The following is a 19,550-nucleotide window of genomic DNA, read 5'->3' as shown; positions in this document are numbered from 1 at the left end:
CTCCCTAAACACTTCAATGCCAACACGTGCTCTGATCTCACATATTCAAGCATTCCAGTTGTGTCTTGCATCATCAACGATCGGTACGTCTCTAGCATGACAGATTCCTTGTGATCTTTTGCTGCAAGGCATGCAAGCTTCCGAGTTTCAAAATTTTCACTAGACACACGCCTTTGTGTCTCTAACATCTCTTTGCATCTTTCATTTGATGTATTCTGAGCATCTACGAACTTCCTAAGCTCATCTTTAAGATCTATTATGCAACTTTCATCTTTTGTTTTTCATTTCCGCTGCTCCTTAGCTTGCTTGCCACCCGATGGTTGTTCATCTCGAGCATCATCTAGAGTGAAATGCTGCCCACTTCATCATCAACGCTAAACTTTCTCTTTTCTGGATCCAGATCTTCAAGGCGTTCTAAATATGCGTCCCATTTTGGTTGCTTTTTGAGAGACTTCCAACAATTCTCAAACATAAACGAACCATCTTATTTGTGATCTTCCTCATAAGTTTGCATTGCCCTCTTCTTTAAATCTTCATCAGATTCACCACTAGCATATAGAGCATTAGCCTCCTTCCAACTCGCACAAAACCATGCAACCTTTTTCTTAATTTTCCCAAAGTGATCCTTCACTTGCTTGAGTAGCCTTCCCCTATTTTTTTTTGGGTGGTACTGTTGTAGACTTCCGTATCATCTTTCCAATATTGCTCGTTTTCTTGTAATTTGATTGAATTGGGTCGTTTGAATTATTCAACCAAGCGCTGACTTACAATATTATCAGAAGGGTTTTATTGTTGTGATAGTAATGTAACACATAGAACCAACATGCAAAAAAACAACAACTTACCAATCTAAGATCCTCCTCTTTTGTTCATGTCAAGCGTTTTTCAGTCCTTGCACAACCGTCACCATTGATGTCATTGCAAACTTTTATCGGCTATAGGATGAAGTCCCATTTGCCAAACCTTGTGTTTGGCTTGATGTGTTCGTAAGGAAACTGAGGATATCACTAGGTGGGTGAGAATTCAATCCCCCGTTCAAACAAGTTTTTGTGTCATTAAGATCTAACATCATATCATTTATTTTACTTGGTACTGCATATGCGCTTTGTAAGACATTACACCAAACAGTTTGGTTGCCCGCATTAGGCTAGATTACCCGCCCTGGGCCACCGAGAGAAAGGGCTCTAGGCTCCAATCAAGTAGTAATTCAACATTTATACGTCGCAGTATATTTCCAATCTTTAGGCCCAAGACAGCAGTGTAAATCTAGAAAAAAAAATTAAATAAGGGGCTAAGTCCTAAATAAAACATTCTCATCATTATTATACTATTGTCTCATACAAACTATTAAATACCTATAAAAAGGCTTTATTTGGTTATAGGAGTAAGTTGGTACCATTAACCTTATATCACACATTGAAGCAAACCAAAATGATCACAATGGCAAGTTTAGCTATATCATAGTCTCTCTCTCTCTAATGCAACCTCCCCTAGTTGTAGTGAAAGTTATGGTAACTAAATTTTCATTTTTAATATTATGCATATTATTTGAAAATTTACATGAAAATTAAGTTGTGTGTACAAAGGCATCTTGATGAGCCTAGCAAGCGGTGTCTTAGAGAAATTTGGAGAATTCACAACATTTTAGTGATAGTTAGTGATTAGTAATTTTTAATATCTAGTGCATGAATCGTCTGATTATTATTGAACACATTTTAACTTGGAAGAAAAATCTGACCTTGAAAAAACTAGTAGGCATTCAAACAAACGGTCCAGTTTATAATCTAGAAGTTTCTATAATGTTTCATACATAATGGTACACTAGAAATCTCTCTATTGAGATATTTGTTAGGACATACCCAATAGATATATCTAACAAACTATTAAAGATATTTAAATATTAATGTAGATGCAAAAAATAAGGTGCATACAATTTTCTCAATGTAGAGTAAAAATAACATTGTTTTGTTTTAAAATAAATTTTATATAGCACAAGTAAATGTACTAATTAATTTACCGAAAAGCACTTTCACGTGGATAGCACTTAGCAAGTCTTGTAATAAAAAATTATAAATTGATATTAGTAATATTTTATATTTGATTAACTATGCTAACCGTGTAATGAGGAAGCTATTAACATTGTAGTGTAATAATATAAGTTATACATGTGTATAAATTTTAGAGTAAATTGTTTTATTAAATTTGCCTTGGGTCGCAAAATTATTTGGACCGGCCCTGAATGACCTTAACGTTTGGTAGCTCACATATCAGGCTTTTGACTGCATTGATGATCCATGTGTTTGGATGCACACAACATAGTTAGCTGTGTTGCACCATGTCGTGACAATCTTGCTATCTAAGTCATATTATTGTTGCAATGCATGCTATATATGCATGATCATGCACATGCTTAGGTAAACAATAGTAGCAGAAGTACGACTAACTGAGCGAGGATTATGAAGTCCATCGGCATGCTTTACCCGATCAGCATTTACCCTTGCCTACTCCATGTGCCTTTTATATGAATACAAATTTGGAGTAATTATACCTTGTTTCCTCTCTAGTCCCAAACCCATCGTGGCAGCTCTTTTTGCAACTCTTTACTTTTTCATGGCACGTCTATCATGAATTGTTCATGTTATCAACATGCAAGACAACGGTAAAAAGGATCACAAGAACACATGTATGCATGATCAATAAACCAAAATAATCAAAAGTCCATCCTATCTACTATAATGTCATCCTACCACCACATTAGTACATCTACCTACTATGGTGAAAGGCATTTCCCTCTATCAATGGTTTTGGTGTTAATTATAATATGATTAGCAGACTACCTATGTGCATCAGAATATGAAAATGCCTAGGCACATCCGGAAGGAAGCATAGATGGTTGGAGACCCCTCGATGGAAAAGGTGTAAAGAGACGTCCTGAATATTTTTGTGTGGAGTCGTTAGGGGCCCGCTTTAGAAGGTATAAGTGGAATCACTATTAGACAAGCAACTCTTAGGTGCTTGGTGATGGACAAACACCTGGCACATGGTCATGGTAAGACAATTGTTACATGTCTCGATGGAAGCTCCCTAAATAAACATATGTTGTTTGTCAGTCAAGTGGATTGCTGCTGCAACAGATGCAATTTATTTATTTTTTGCAAAACTTGTTGTCTATAATAATTTTTAAATTGTGATGTTTGAAAGAACATCTCTCACATTATGTTTTGTGTGTTTGATGTCAATATATATGATACACTAATGTTTGTTTAAGTGGTACAGGGATTACATAGATATTTATTCATGTGTGTTGGATTTGATCGTGTGTCAAAAAGGTTTCAGAAAAAGTTTGGCCAGGCCGGATAATCCGGGCCGGATATTGTCGAAATATCCGCCCCTGATTTTTGGCTAAGTGTTTCAGAATTTTGGCTCTGGAAGGGGGCCGGACATTTGGCCGGATAATGTCCCGTATTGTACCAGGGCCGGATTATCCGGGCCGGATATTTTGGAAATATCCGGCCCCCGTTTTTCGCTAAGGTTCGGAAGAAAATCAACTGCTGGAAGGAGGCCGGACATTTGGCCGGACATTGTCACTCTTTTGCCCCGAAGACCGGATTATCCGGGGGCGGATTATCCGACCCTTACTTAGGCCGGATTATCCGGCCCCCGGAAACCGCAACGGCTCCATTTTGAGTGGGGGTATAAATACCCCCCTTCTTCCTCCTTGCCTCTTTGCTCAATCATTGCACAAGAATTCTGCCAAGCCACCTCCATTAGAGCCAACTCAAAGAAAGTCAAGATTTGCAAGATCTCCTTCCTCCCCCAACCAAATCTCTTGATCTTTGGAGATTCGAAGGAGAAGACACCGATCTACATCCTCACCGAAGCGTTCTTCATTTCCCCCTCTCTTGTTTGAGGGATCTCATGCTAGTGTTCCTATTTGGTTCCCTAGTTGATTCGTGTTGATGTATTGTTGTTGATTGTTGTGTTGTAACAGATTTGGGAGCCTCCAATTTGGTTGTGGATGTGTGCCCCAAGAACCTTGTAAAGGCCCGGTTTCCGCCTCGAGGAAATCCCTTAGTGGAAGTGGGCTAGGCCTTCGTGGCGTTGCTCACCTGAGATCCGAGTGAAGCCTTCGTGGCTGTTGGTTTGGCTTTCGTAGCAACCACACTCCTCCAAACGTAGACGTACCTTCTTGCAAAGGAAGGGAACTACGGGAATCATCTCCGTGTCATCGCGTGCTCCACTCTCGGTTACCTCTATCCTATTCTCTCTCTATTGCTTAGTTATCTTGCTTAGTTGGTAGCCTTGTCATATAGGTAAATTCACTTAGTTGCATATCTAGAGAATTTACCATTTGTGTCAAGCCTAAATTGAAAAAGAACTAAAAATTGGTTAGCACCTATTCACCCCCCCCCTCTAGGTGCGGCATACGATCCTTTCAATTGGTATCAGAGCCTCGGCTCTTATTTCGGCTTAACCGCCTAAGAGTATGCCTTGACGAGGAGTCCTCGGAAGGGGCCGCCAAGATGGTCTCCGTGGAAGACTTCAATTCGTTGAAGTCCTCCATGGAAGCCCAAATGGAAAGCATGAAAAAGATGATTGCCGAGCTTTTGGCTCCGGTCCTTCCCAAGGCTCCTAGTGTAGAGGTTAAAGACACGGGTGTGGTACATGAGGGAGAGGCTTCGGACTTACCCTCATCTACCAAACCCGTGGAAGGTGATAACTTAAACACTATCAAATCCCCCATTGCATCTCCCAAGGGAACTAGTGAAAGTGAGAGCTACAATCGAGTACCTCCACCTTTCCAATCACCCGATATACCGGTTCCCATGCCTCATTTGAACATTAGGGGCGACCCACCTAAGTTTTCTATTGAGGATTTCGATACTTGGCAATTTGAGTTCCGCTCTCATGTTTGTAGTGCTTCCAATGAATTATGGAGAATCATCAAGGTGGGCTTCAAGCCATACAACCCCGACAATTTGACTAGAAGAGAAGCCATTGAGAGTCAACTCAACAACACCGCCTTGCACATGATTCAATCAAGTGTGGGGACAAAGGAATTGCATCGTGTCCGGAACTACACCACCGCCAAGGAAGCTTGGGATGGTTTGACCTCGAGTTGCATTGGAAGTGAGAGCACAAGAAGGAACAAGTATAATGCTCTCAAGAATAAAGCCGAAGGGTTCATGAGGCTCCCGGATGAAGATCATGAAGATATGTATGGAAGACTTCTCACCGTTGCCGATGCCTTCCGCTTGTTGGTGCCACCCACATCAATGATTCTTGGATCAAGGAGAAGTACATTGAATGCATGATGCCATTTGTACCCATTGATGTCAAGACCCTTGTGGGAAGGGAATGCTATTCCTCTCTCACCTCTCAACAAGTTGTGCACGAGTTGCAAGCTCTCAAGGTGCTTGAGGAAACCTCTCATGACTCTCGCAATCGTGCTATTGGAATGGCAAAAGGTTCCAACCTTGCCTTGGTGGTCAACTCCGTTGAAGAAGTGGTTCCTCAAGAATCTTATAGAGCATCTTGGAGTATGACCTATCCTAAGATTTGCAATGCCACTACCATGACCACATGGCCTTCCATGCAAAGTCGTTTTGGATTGATCCCTCCAAGGCCAAGGAAGACAACATCAAGAGGAACAACAAAAGTGGGTTCACTAGCTTTGGCCCAAAGACAAGATCATGCTACAATTGTGATGACAAGCGCCACTTCATTGCCGAATGCCCCTATGAAAATAGAGAGCTTCATAATGGGAGGCTCATTCCCAAGGACAAGAGCAAAGATTCAAAGGGCAAATATTCAAAGCCCCTCAACAAGAAGTTCTACAACAACAAGACCAAGAAGGGCAAGAGGCCCTCAAGAGTTGTGCTAGTAACAAGGGAAGAATATTCTACCGATGAAGTTGAAAGTTCTAGTGGTGATGAAGATGAAGAAAGCTCAAAGGAATTGGCCGCCATCGCCACCACCAACACCCCCTCTTCATCTCTCTTTGAATCTCCCAATGAGAACCCTCATATCAAGAATGCACATTGCTTCATGGCAAGGTCCTCCTTGGACACACCTATTGTGCTATCAACTCAAGAAGAGTATACCTCCGGAGATGATGATGTTGATGATGAAGAAGATGCAACCTCTAATGGATTGGTCGCTCTTGCCTCCCTCTCCACTAACTCTTCATCACCAAGTGAATCCCCCAATGAGGTCATTCATGTGGAGGAAGAAAGTTGCCTTATGGCTAAATCCTCCGAGGTATCATCCCCTAACCCCTCTATGCCTAACTTATCTAGTGATCTAGGGGTTGATGATGATAGTCTAAAAGTGAAACAAGAAATGCTAGAGTTTGATGATTTCATTCTTAACCTACAAGGTAACACTAAGAAGCATGTTTCTAGCCTCATGGTTCGTATAGCTCAACAAGGTGATTTGCTTGAGAAAAAGGGTCAAATAGAGAGAGAAGACTCTCTTGAAATCCATGCTCTTAAAAATGCTCTTGAGGAAAGTCAAGAAACTATAGCCTCTCTTGAGGAGAGGCTAGAAACTCTTGAAGAGCCTCAAGATAAAATTAACAAGCTCACAAAAGCTAGAGATCTTGCTAGGGCTAAGTCTAAAGTGCTTAAAAAGGAAAAGGCTCAATTTGAGGTTGATCATGAGAAACTTGTGAAAGGTCTAGATGAACTAGACAAAGCTCACAAAGCTTTGAAGAGTGAATACACTCTCTTATCCAAGTCTTATGAGCAACTTCAAATTAGGCTTGCCTCATATGATGTGCCTAGCTCCTCTACTCCTTCATGTGATCATGCAAATGTTATTGAGGAAAATGCTAGGTTGAAAGATGAACTTGCTAGGACCTCCTCTCCCCAAAGTAAACTTTCGTTGGATGATCTTTTGAGTAAGCAAAGATCAAACAATGGGAAGGAGGGACTTGGTTTTAATTCCAAGGCTAAAAAGGCAAGCAAGAAAAAGACCAAGCCCGCACATGAGAAAGCTAATGGTGAACCCCGAAAGGGCAACACCATTAATGATGATGGTGCGGGAATAGATAATCCTCACTATGTTCTCTTTAAAGATTATTATGGTGATGTTTATGCTAAGTATGTTGGTCCATATGATGGTTATGTTGCTTGGTCTATTTGGGTCCCAAAGACCCTTGTTGCTAACAAAAGAGGACCCATTGAAAAATGGGTACCTAAATCCAAGAATTGATCTCATGTAGGACTATGCCACGGAGGTTCAAAATGGGTACTTGATAGTGGATGTACAAGTCATATGACCGGCGGCAAGAACCTCGTCAAGGAGTTGAGGCCTAACATAAATGATATCACCGTCTCCTTTGGCGATAATTCTACATCCGAGGTATTGGGTTTTGGCAAGGTTGTGGTTGCACACAACATTACTCTTGTGGATGTCATGCTTGTCAAAACCCTTGGTTACAATTTGCTTTCCGTTTCCGCCCTTGGCAAGATGGGTTTCGCCGTCTTTATTGATAATGATATTGTGGTCCTCTTGTGGAGCAAGACTCTAAAAGTCGCATTCGTTGGGTATCGCGAACACAACTTGTATGTGGTGGACTTTTCGGGGACCACCACGTCAAGTGCGATGTGCCTATTCGGAAAGGCGGACGTGGGTTGGTTGTGGCATCGCCGCCTAGCCCATGTCAACATGAGAACTTTGCAAAGTCTTCACAAGGGGAACCATATTGTGGGACTAATGGAAAATGTGTCTTTTGCCAAAGATCGTGTTTGTAGGGCTTGTGTTGAAGGCAAAATGCATGACTCTCCGCATCCAAGCAAGACCATCATCTCTTCCAAGAGGATCTTGGAGCTCCTTCATGTGGATCTCTTTGGTCCCGTTACTCATGCAAGTCTTGGTGCGAAGAAACATTGCTTGGTGATTGTCGATGACTACTCAAGATACACTTGGGTCTACTTTCTCAAGACAAAAGATGAGACTCAACAAATATTCATTGACTTTGCTACCGAGGTGCAACGCCAACACAACCTCCTCATTATGGCAATAAGAAGTGACAACGGCTCCGAGTTCAAGAACTACACACTCAATGATTTTCTTAGTGATGAGGGGATTCGTCATCAATATTCCGTCGCTTACACCCCTCAACAAAATGGTGTTGCGGAGAGGAAGAACCTGACTCTTATGGATATGGCAAGGTCTATGATGGCGGAGTATAAATCCCGCTATAACTTTTGGGCCGAAGCCATCTCCACCGCATGTCACTCCTCCACCCGCTCTATCTCCGCAAGGGCTTGAACAAGACTCCTTATGAAATACTCACCGGCAACAAGCCCAACATCTCATACTTCAAGGTGTTCGGTTGTAAGTGTTTCTACAAAATCAAAGGAGTTCGTTTGTCTAAATTTGCTCCTAAAGCTTTGGAGGGTATATTTGTTGGTTACGGTGCCGAATCTCACACTTATAGAATCTTTGATGTATCCTCCGGGATTATCATTGAATCTTGTAGTGTGAAGTTCGAAGAAAATGATGGCTCCCAAGTGGGGCAAGTTGATGTTTGTGCAGGTGATGAAATACCTCAAGATGCCATAGTAAGAATGGGTGTGGGATTTTTCCGCCCCATTGAGGGACACGGTGTGGCGTCTCGGGAAGAACTATGCTCTACCACGGTGGAGCCCTCATCTTCTCAACCTCAACAAACCCCATCAAGTGAAGCAAATGATGCACCAACCCAAGAACAAGAACAAAACCCTCCCCTTGTGTGCAAGATCAAGGACAAGATCAAGGACAAGACCAAGAACAAGATCAACCACGGGTTCATGATGGATCCGATGAGTATCCTTTCAACATTCAAGATCAAGCACATGAGGATGAGCAACCTCAAATAATTGAGGAAGCTCATGTTGAAGGTCAAGACGGGGACCCAAATGGTCAAGATGATCAAGTGACACCTCCAAGGCCAAGAAGAACCAAGGAGGAGATCGAGGCCCGTCGTTTAGCAAGAAGAGATAGGACCCTTGAAATTCGTGGACACACTCATGATAAGGTCCTCGGTGATGTTCGAGCAAAAGTCTCCACAAGAAGGCAATTGGCTAACTTTAGCAATCATCATGCCTATATCTCCGTAGTGGAACCCAAGAAAGTGTTTGAAGCTCTTGAAGATTCGGATTGGGTGGAAGCTATGCATGAGGAACTCAACAACTTCAAGCGCAACAAAGTGTGGACCTTAGTAGAGAAGCCAAAGGAGTGCCGCAATGTTATAGGCACTAAATGGATATTCAAGAACAAGCAAGATGAGTTTGGAAATATTGTGAGGAACAAGGCAAGATTGGTGGCTCAAGGTTTCTCTCAAGTTGAAGGAATTGACTTTGGAGAGACCTATGCTCCCGTGGCTCGTCTTGAGTCCATCCGTATCCTTCTTGCTTATGCATCGCATCATAACTTTAAGCTTCAACAAATGGATGTGAAAAGTGCTTTTCTTAATGGTCCTTTGCATGAAGAGGTGTATGTTAAGCAACCCCGGGGTTCGAGGATCTCAACTTTCCTAACCATGTCTACAAGCTTGATAAAGCACTTTATGGTCTCAAGCAAGCTCCTAGAGCTTGGTATGAGCACCTTAAGGAATTGTTGGTAGACCGTGGGTTTGATGTTGGGCTAATCGACCCCACTCTTTTTACTAAGAGGGTCAATGGGGAGCTTTTCGTTTGCCAATTATATGTTGATGATATTATTTTTGGCTCTACTAACAAAGCTTTCAATGATGAATTCTCAAAGCTTATGACCGATAGGTTCGAGATGTCTATGATGGGAGAGATGAAGTTTTTCCTTGGTTTTGAGATCAAGCAATTGAGAGAAGGAACCTTCATCAACCAAGCAAAATATCTCCAAGACATGCTCAAGAGGTTCAAGATGACCGAGTTGAAGGGTGTGGCCACTCCTATGGTTACCAAATGTCATCTTGCTCTTGATCCCAATGGTAAAGAAGTGGATCAAAAGGTATATCGCTCCATGATTGGATCCTTGCTTTACCTTTGCGCATCTAGACCTGGACATAGTGTTGAGTGTTGGTGTGTGTGCAAGGTATCAAGCTTCTCCTAAGGAGAGTCACATGATGGCTCTCAAAAGAATCTTTCGATATTTAGTTGATACCCCAAGATATGGTATTTGGTACCCCAAAGGCTCAAGTTTTATTCTCAATGGATATACCGATGCGGATTGGGCGGGTGACAAGGATGATAGGAAATCAACTTCCTAGGGGCTTGCCAATTCCTTGGTAGGTCCTTGGTGTGTTGGTCTTCTAAGAAGCAAAATTGCATATCTCTCTCCACCGCCGAAGCCGAATATGTTGCCGCCGCAAGTGGATGCACTCAATTGTTATGGATGAGGCAAACTTTAAAGGAATACGGTGTCATTTGTGACAAAGTGCCTCTATTATGTGACAATGAAAGTGCTATCAAGATTGCCTATAATCAGGTGCAACATTCAAGAACGAAGCATATTGAGATCCGGAATCATTTCATTAGGGATCATGTTGCCCTGGGTGATATTGAGCTTATCTATGTTCCTACCAAGGATCAACTTGCCGATATATTCACAAAGCCTCTTGATGAAGCAAGGTTCACTTATTTGAGGAATGAGCTAAATATCATTGATTCAAGGAGTATAGCTTGACCATCTTGCAAACACACCTTCGTCTCAAAACTTTATTTGGTTTAGATGTGGGCATGGAAATAGGGGAGTGCGGTTTAAATTATTGAGCTATTCCTCCCCCATAATGCCAACATTAAAGATTTCATTCTCGTTATATCATATTTTGATATGTGAGCTTAAATGATGAGTATTGGTTTGGACCCAAGATATATCTTCGCGGTGCCATACCATAACACTCATATATGGTGGCCTAGGCCACCACACTCTTCTTTGTGAAGAGTTGGAGTTGTTTGGTTTTTCATTGGATTTTATTGACATCTCCATGTTCTTATGGGAAATCACTCTAGTTTGGCCTTATTTGCTCATATCTTGCAAACTTGAGTGACCATGTACCATTAACAGTTTGTATCTTCTAAAACCTAAGCCTACTCTCCCCTATAAGCCATTTCCATCTTGCTCATTTGTCATGTTTGGTAAAAAACTTGGAGTTTGAGGTTTTTCGGTCGGATGATCTAGGGTGCTCCATCTTATTGGTAAATTTGTACCTTATATGTGACGTGATACTTTATTACATCATATATGGGACTTGCAAATAACCAACGAAAGATGGGCTGGATTTCCGATGATTCGGAATTTTCCGTAACCCCGGATAATCCGGCCCCAGCCACCCCGGAATATCCGGCCCGGCCGGATTATCCGCCCTAAGCTAGGGCCGGATTATCCGGCCTGGGCAGATCTTGAAAGGGTTGAGTCGAGGGCGCAGGGGGCAAAACGGTTCGGACCTTCCCCCACGCGCCTCTCTCCTCTTTCTCCTCTCAAGGCCGCCGGATCTCCTCCTCCTCGCCGAGACGCTCCATCCGCCCCCTCTCGGAGTTCTTGGGTGGATCGGGTGCACCTCCTCCCTAGCTACCTTCTCCACCAAGCGGTTTCCACAATGGATGTGGGTATGATTCACAATCTCTAACCCTAGATGTTGTGTTTTATATGTGCTATTTTCTTGGTGGAATTGGTGTCTAGTTGTTCCAAATCATGAGTAGTGTACTCCTCTTGCATGCTATGAGGCCGATCTAGTCTTAGACATGTTTTTGATTGGAAATCGCACATCTCGCAGGCCGGATTATCCGCCCTCGAGCAGGCCGGATTATCCGGCCGGGCCGGATTATCCGCCCCTCAGGCACCGGATTATCCGGCACGGAGCTTCATCGCCGCCGCAGCTTTTGCTTCAATCTATCATGTTTAGACTTGTACCAACTTATAGCATGCTTCTCGAGTATTTTACTATATCTTACATGACTTATGAGCATTACCTTCTCTTTGCTACCCGCCTTTGCTTCTCACGGGTGGTGCTTCTCGGGTGGTCGGAGACGCCGCAGGCATGATCGATCTAGTGACGAGTTTGCACCCAATGCTCCTCGCAAGTCGGTCACTTCAAGAAGGAAGAACAAGGAAGTGAGGGAGAACTACAAGGCCATGGATCCAAGTGTCTTATTCCGCTCTCCGCTTGAAGAACCGGTATGAAGATTTGCCAAGAGATGAAGAGATAGAGGGCAGGAGATATTGGTGCATGGAGCAAATGTACATCTACAAGGACATCTATGAGCCAATGAAGAATCCGAGACCCATGCAAGCCATTGATGTGGACATTCTAGCTGAAAACGATCACTTTGAAGATGCTATCTGGGTTGTTGGAAGAATGGGCTTGAAAGATATCATGAAGATTCAATGTGACTATAGCCCAGAGTTGGTGAAGCAATTCTTTGCCACTTTGGCAATCAAGACCGATGAGGAACGCACTATGGAATGGATGTCCTGCTCCACACACCGGCAGCTGCCACTCTGCACCGCTTTGCCGCATTCTTGGAGTCTCTATTGATGAGGGTCGTCGTCTTCATGGACCACAACAGTGCAGATAAGAATGCTCTTGCAAATCTCTATACCTCGAGGGAAGGATTGGTTTTACAAAGGGGCTGCTTCTCATATACAGTCGGTTGCTTCGGTTCTTTCGGGCAACCATTTGCCCAAGTGGTGGTAACAATGATGCTATCCGGGAGTTCTTGTAGATCTTATGCACCTCAGCCTATAAGTGTGCTCGTGATGGTGATGAAGTGAGGGACTACACTCTTGATATCATGGACTTTATCTTCCATGAGATCCGTGATGCCATGGTCTCCTGACCACCATACCTTATGCACCCTACATCCAAACCTTCTCATCAACAACTACGTGTCTCTGTGAGTGAAGATTTGGGTGGGTATCCGTTGGTGAATCACCATGACAAGAAGGCCTACAAGCTCAAGCCGGTCCCTTCGCCGTTCCTGCACCCGACTCTTTCATGGGTGATGCTCGTTCTAGTGGTGTTGCTCCCGGTCGTCATCCCGATGTCCCGGCTATGAGGAAGCAAGTGACCCGGCTTAGTTGGTTTCGAGCGTCACATCCTTTGCATGAACATTGAGATCCATAAGGAGAACTATGCAGCTAGCCGTGAGCGTTCGAGATTAAGCATACTCAAAGGTTATTCTTCACAAGCTCGAGTGGTGAACAAGGTCCCCCGCCTCACCTCCAGCTCACCCGGGTTACACTAGGTGGCACTCGCACGTTCCATGGAGTGATCTTGATGATTGCCTTCAAAGGTCCAACACCTCTCGTCGCTCTCCGGATGCTCCTGACACTGATGAAGAGGAAGAAGAAGAAGAAGAGGTGCAAGAGTCCGATGATGATTATGCCTCCGAGTGATTCCCATGGGACGTGTAGCATCGCGCTTGTCCCCTTTTTGGCGTCTCGATGCCAAAGGGGGAGAAGTGTTCTATTAGGATTCTCGGGGATTTGCATGGTTTGGGCACAAGCATAGGCGTTTATCATTCTTATATTGCTTGTGTTCCCGCTTATTTGAACTATTTGGTTTATTTGTGTGCCGTTCAAAACTATGTGCTATGTGGTGTGAGACATTGTTATGGTTTTCGGATTTCTATTTGTTGAGATCAAGGATATTTCATTATGTGTGATGCTATATCTCCGTATTATATATCTACACATGGGTATGACTTCCTTCATCCTATCTCAACTTCATATGTGTCAATGTCTTTTGTTAGAGCTCATGTTGGATATCTCTTGTGTTGAGGCACCATACTTCTATGTGTTGTGTATTTGTATTCAAATGCAAATTACTTATATGCACACATGTAGGGGGAGTGCCTCTATGTTTTGCCATCATGCTTGTCTCTATAGTGATTCTATTGCAAATCCATATATTGTCATCAAACACCAAAAAGGGGGAGATTGAAAGAACATCTCTCACATTATGTTTTGTGTGTTTGATGTCAATATATATGATACACTAATGTTTGTTTAAGTGGTACAGGGATTACATAGATATTTATTCATGTGTGTTGGATTTGATCGTGTGTCAAAAAGGTTTCGTAAAAGTTTGGCCAGGCCGGATAATCCGGGCCGGATATTGTCGAAATATCCGGCCCCCGTTTTTGGCTAAGTGTTTCAGAATTTTGGCTCGGAAGGGGCGGACATTTGGCCGGATAATGTCCCGATATTGTACCAGGGCCGGATTATCCGGGCCGGATATTTTGGAAATATCCGGCCCCCCGTTTCGCTAAGGACCGGAAGAAAATCAACTACGGAAGGAGGCCGGACATTTGGCCGGACATTGTCACTCTTTTGCCCCGAAGACCGGATTATCCGGGGCGGATTATCCGACCCTTACTTAGGCCGGATTATCCGCCCCCGGAAACCGCAACGGCTCCATTTTGAGTGGGGGTATAAATACCCCCCTTCTTCCTCCTTGCCTCTTTGCTCAATCATTGCACAAGAATTCTGCCAAGCCACCTCCATTAGAGCCAACTCAAAGAAAGTCAAGATTTGCAAGATCTCCTTCCTCCCCCAACCAAATCTCTTGATCTTTGGAGATTCGAAGGAGAAGACACCGATCTACATCCTCACCGAAGCGTTCTTCATTTCCCCCTCTCTTGTTTGAGGGATCTCATGCTAGTGTTCCTATTTGGTTCCCTAGTTGATTCGTGTTGATGTATTGTTGTTGATTGTTGTGTTGTAACAGATTTGGGAGCCTCCAATTTGGTTGTGGATGTGTGCCCCAAGAACCTTGTAAAGGCCCGGTTTCCGCCTCGAGGAAATCCCTTAGTGGAAGTGGGCTAGGCCTTCGTGGCGTTGCTCACCGGAGATCTGAGTGAAGCCTTCGTGGCTGTTGGTTTGGCTTTCGTAGCAACCACACTCCTCCAAACGTAGACGTACCTTCTTGCAAAGGAAGGGAACTACGGGAATCATCTCCGTGTCATCGCGTGCTCCACTCTCGGTTACCTCTATCCTATTCTCTCTCTATTGCTTAGTTATCTTGCTTAGTTGGTAGCCTTGTCATATAGGTAAATTCACTTAGTTGCATATCTAGAGAATTTACCATTTGTGTCAAGCCTAAATTGAAAAAGAACTAAAAATTGGTTAGCACCTATTCACCCCCCCCCTCTAGGTGCGGCATACGATCCTTTCAATGTTGTAACAAGTAATTGAGATTTCTTGCATGTGGTTGCTGCATTTTTGTTTGCGAAATATAGCCACGACTGGCAGGGACATTTGTCCACATTATTTGCCGAGAAATTTTTGATTGCACTCAGCGGGCCTAGTCTATGCGCACATGTTTAACAAGTTGGCCCATAATGGCCCAGTTACAAGTTGGCCCGATATTGTCGGGCCGGTCCAGTAATAAAAATGGGATGACCCATTTTTGCTGGGCAAGTTATATAAATCGGCTGGCCCAATTTATATCCATCCGAAGGTACCTGTCAAACAAGATATCTGGACCGGCCTGCCAACTCAATGGATCGGCCCAACTTGGGAATATGCCCTAGAGGCAATCATGTGTGCTGTAATTTCCAAATGTATTCATAAAGTTATTAAGTTATCCTTGTATCAACATCTGATATGCATCATTGAATATGTGATTTGATTGTGGAACTATGTATTCATGTTGTTCATACTAGATTTTTCTTAGTCATCGAAGTTGTGCTGGACACACAACATAGAGTAATGTGTATGTCGGATGATGAATCGGTTCCACTTGTCATGGGCATGGTGATGCTATTCCGACTTACACATATTCAACTAAAGAGTTTAGCATGAGTCGGACAGACCCATATTGAGATACAACGAACAAGTCATCATTCATATGTCTCAATCAATGTAATCCTTAGACCTGAGTTTGTCGCATGATCCGAGTTGTGGATGAACCGCCTTAGATTCTGTCAAACGTTGTTCCGTAAAAGGACAATTATAAATGCAGGGTTTGGACCGGCTAAGAAGCAAGCTGCATGACATGGATATGCAACATAAAAGGGTCTTTCTGGTGGAAAGATTGCCTCAACGTGATGGAAGATTTCAGAGATCAGTATCATTGTGGTATGAAAAATGGGATAATAATGGTACAAAAGAGATTCAATACCCGTGCCTACTATCTTTTGCAAAGCATGAGAAAATCACTATGCATGAGGCTACCGACATAGAGGATATATATGATCTTTTTCATTTACCACTCTCTATTGAAGCCATCAAGAACTCAGGAATTTGCAATTGGAATTAAATGACATAGACAACTCGGATCAATATGATACATGGAATTTCAGCTGGAGTGAAGCATATTTCTCGACAAAAAAAGTATACATAGCCCTTATTGGTAATCATTAAGTGGCTAAACCAATCCTTGTTCTATGGAAGACATGCAACATTCCGAGACAATTTTTTTTTGCTTGGTTGCTCATGAACAACATACTCAACATTAAAGATCTCATGTGCAGAAAGAATTTTTTATGCAGTACAAAGATTGTGTACTATGTGATACATGCCTAGAGGAAACACTTATGCAACTATTCTTTGAATACTCCTTCAGTCAAAGTTTTTGGTGGGCTATTGGCATAGAATGGAATACAGATCTATAGATAATAAACATATTATCTGATGCATGCCAAAGATACAAGTTGGACTTCATCATGGAAATTTTCATCTCTGGATGTTGGACTATCTGGGATCAGAGGAATGGCTATATTTTTAGAGATATTGCACCCTCTATCACATCATGTATCTCCAATTTTAAATATTTCGGTAACACCATTCTTCATAGGGCTAGGCCTAGCTTGAAGGAAGGCATGAATTCCTGGCTTGATACTTTATGGTTTTCTAGACTAGGGTGATTGGTACCACCATCCACCTGTACATTTTCCATTTATTATAATATAAAAATCGACAAACAGTGGGGTTTTTGCCCTACTGTATAATTGTCAAAAAAAAACTAGAGAGATATTCTCTAGGCCCTCTAGAGTGATTTGGTTTGGAAAGCATGGCCATGCACGACTTGGTTAAGTGTTAACCGAGGCGATTGACTAAGTGTTAGTGGAGTGAATCACATATCACAGATCGATAAGAGAGTTGAGCTATTAAAGGGATAACGATTAATCACCGATAGCTCGACAAGGTACATCCTGAGGTAAAAGGGACTCAGACGCAAGTCACATTGGAAAGGCATGTCGTCATGATACTATGGGCCTTGGGAGTCGGCATGTTCTGCTAGGAACCGTTACCGACTGATCGATTGTGAGTGAGACTCCAATCATGTCCAAGTCGCCATGGGCCTGAGGGGTCACACACTTAAGAGCGGGAGCAAGTGGTTTGGGTTGGACCTGAATCAGTGAGTTGAAGTCGCGGTGACTAGAGTAAGTGAATTAGTAGATGGGCCGAAATCGTTGATAAAACCCACTGTCACTCCACAAGTGTTGTGGAACAAGATCCCACTATCACCCTCTATATAAGTGGGGCGTAGGATGCCGAGAGGGCACACGGGCCTACCAGTCCACCGCCGGTGATTCTCCTCGTACATGTGGATATCGGCAGAGGCGTTGTACGTTCAGTGATTCGACGATCGCGGGATTGGATCGGATCGTGGGACGATCGAATCATCTACACTGCCCCGACGCGCTTCATCAAGTTTCCGCACCTGCACATCTAGTGGTAATCATCGTGGCCTTCTACCTCAGCTAGATCTTGGAAGTTCTGCGTTAGGTTAAAATTTTGTTTATCACCACGTGACCCAACATAATGGTTAACTGGGCTGGACCAACAAATTTCTAGGCCTGCATACACCATAATCGGCCGACCCATTATGTATTTGACCGGTCAACCAAATATGTTGGGTCAGCCCGCGTATTCGGTGGACCGGCCCCTAATGATTTGACCTATCAAATCATGCTATTCCGCCCTAACCAAGTACTTAATGGCTGGCCTGTTTACTATTTTGACCAGTCAAACCAAGACATACGGACCAACCCAATTAGCAAGCGGGCCGGTCCATCTAGAAGTTAACAGGGCAAACCAAATATGCGGCCGGCCCACGTGCTAAGTGGGTCGGCCGATGTCAAAGTTGACTAGTGAAAACAAGATATTCGGCCCGGCCCGCCTGCTAAGTAGGATGGTCCATTTAACAAGTAGATCAATCAAACCAAGATATTCGGCTGGACCATTTGATAAATAGGTCAGCCCATAAATTCAGTTGATCGGTCAAATCCAGCCAGTTGGCCCGGCCTAGTTAGTGTTTGGGCTGGCCTAGTCTTGCTTATCGGGTCGGCCGGCTTAAGGTGCAGCAGACATTATGTGAACCTATCATCTACCCCGCGTTTTCAACCAGTTAACAGCGTTATCGGCTAGTTAATGGCGGCTGTAGGTGAACGGCCTCCCGAAAATATTTTGCCATGACCTGATTTTTCGTCGGTGAAGGCCGTTGAACGGCCATGGAACGGAAAATACCTGGTAGATCCATAGGTGACGCGATGTGCACCATAGAACCCGTTTCGTCGCCTTAGGCTCTTTAACCACAAAAAACACCCATTAGCCTATGAGTTTTTTCTATGGTTGGTATGAACTTTTTTTTGTAGTGTTTGTACCTTCTCGAAGTCTTTAATCATAAGTCCTCACCTTGCTGGCGATGATGTCACACATCTTGTAGTGGAGGAAGGTGGAAAGGAAAGAAGCCCGCGTAATTGTCCCCTTCATTTGTGCCTTGGCACCCTTAGAAACTGTAACAACCCGTTATGCTGCAATCACATTGACTGCAACATTCTCAGGCACCTCCACCACCACAAAACACATCGTAGGAACCTCAAGCACCTATATAGTCTCATGTCATCAACATCATAAATTTTTTGGGTGCCCTCAAGACTAGGGCCCGACTAAAGAAGTCAGCATATCAGATCAACCTACAATGGTTAGCAACATGGCAAACATTGTGAACAAAACAATTTTTCGCATGCATCATGCGGTTAATCCTCGTGAGAGTCAATGTATGTTGTCGCGTGTAAGCGGAATGCTGGTACAAACAAGGGAACTACAACGTGTAAGAAAAAACCCTCCTATTAATAAGCGTCCTTATACATGGAGTGCACACCGATGAAGATCATGAAGTTGAGCACAACATCAAACCACTACACGAACATATTCTCCACTATAACCTCACACATCATCATGAACATCAACGAACAATACATCCAAGAACTACCATACTACCAAGTCGACGTTCGATCTACCACATCCTCCCAAAACGTCATCAAGGAAGGCATGGAAAACCTATCATACTACCTCACATGCTCAACAAAGTTAACCTAGCTAGGGTGTGATGTTGCTTACAACCATCGAACATGTGGGAGGATGCATAGGTACTAGCTCGGAGAAGAGGAGGAAGAATCCATCTCGCCACCACCGTGGATAAAAGAAGATAGCGCCGCTTACCTACTTGTCGGTGAAGAAACTTTCGAATAGTTCGAACGGGGAAAGCTATGTCGACGGACTCAAGGATTCGGGTGTTTCTGTTGGGTTAGGTTCTCTCGGTGCTTTAAAGTTTGTGTAAATTGTATAAGGCA

This window comes from Lolium perenne, chromosome 3 (genome assembly GCF_019359855.2).
Source record: "Lolium perenne isolate Kyuss_39 chromosome 3, Kyuss_2.0, whole genome shotgun sequence".
Classification (NCBI taxonomy): Eukaryota; Viridiplantae; Streptophyta; class Magnoliopsida; order Poales; family Poaceae; genus Lolium; species Lolium perenne.
The sequence above is the reverse complement of the archived record's forward strand: the minus strand, read 5'-3'. Positions refer to the sequence as shown.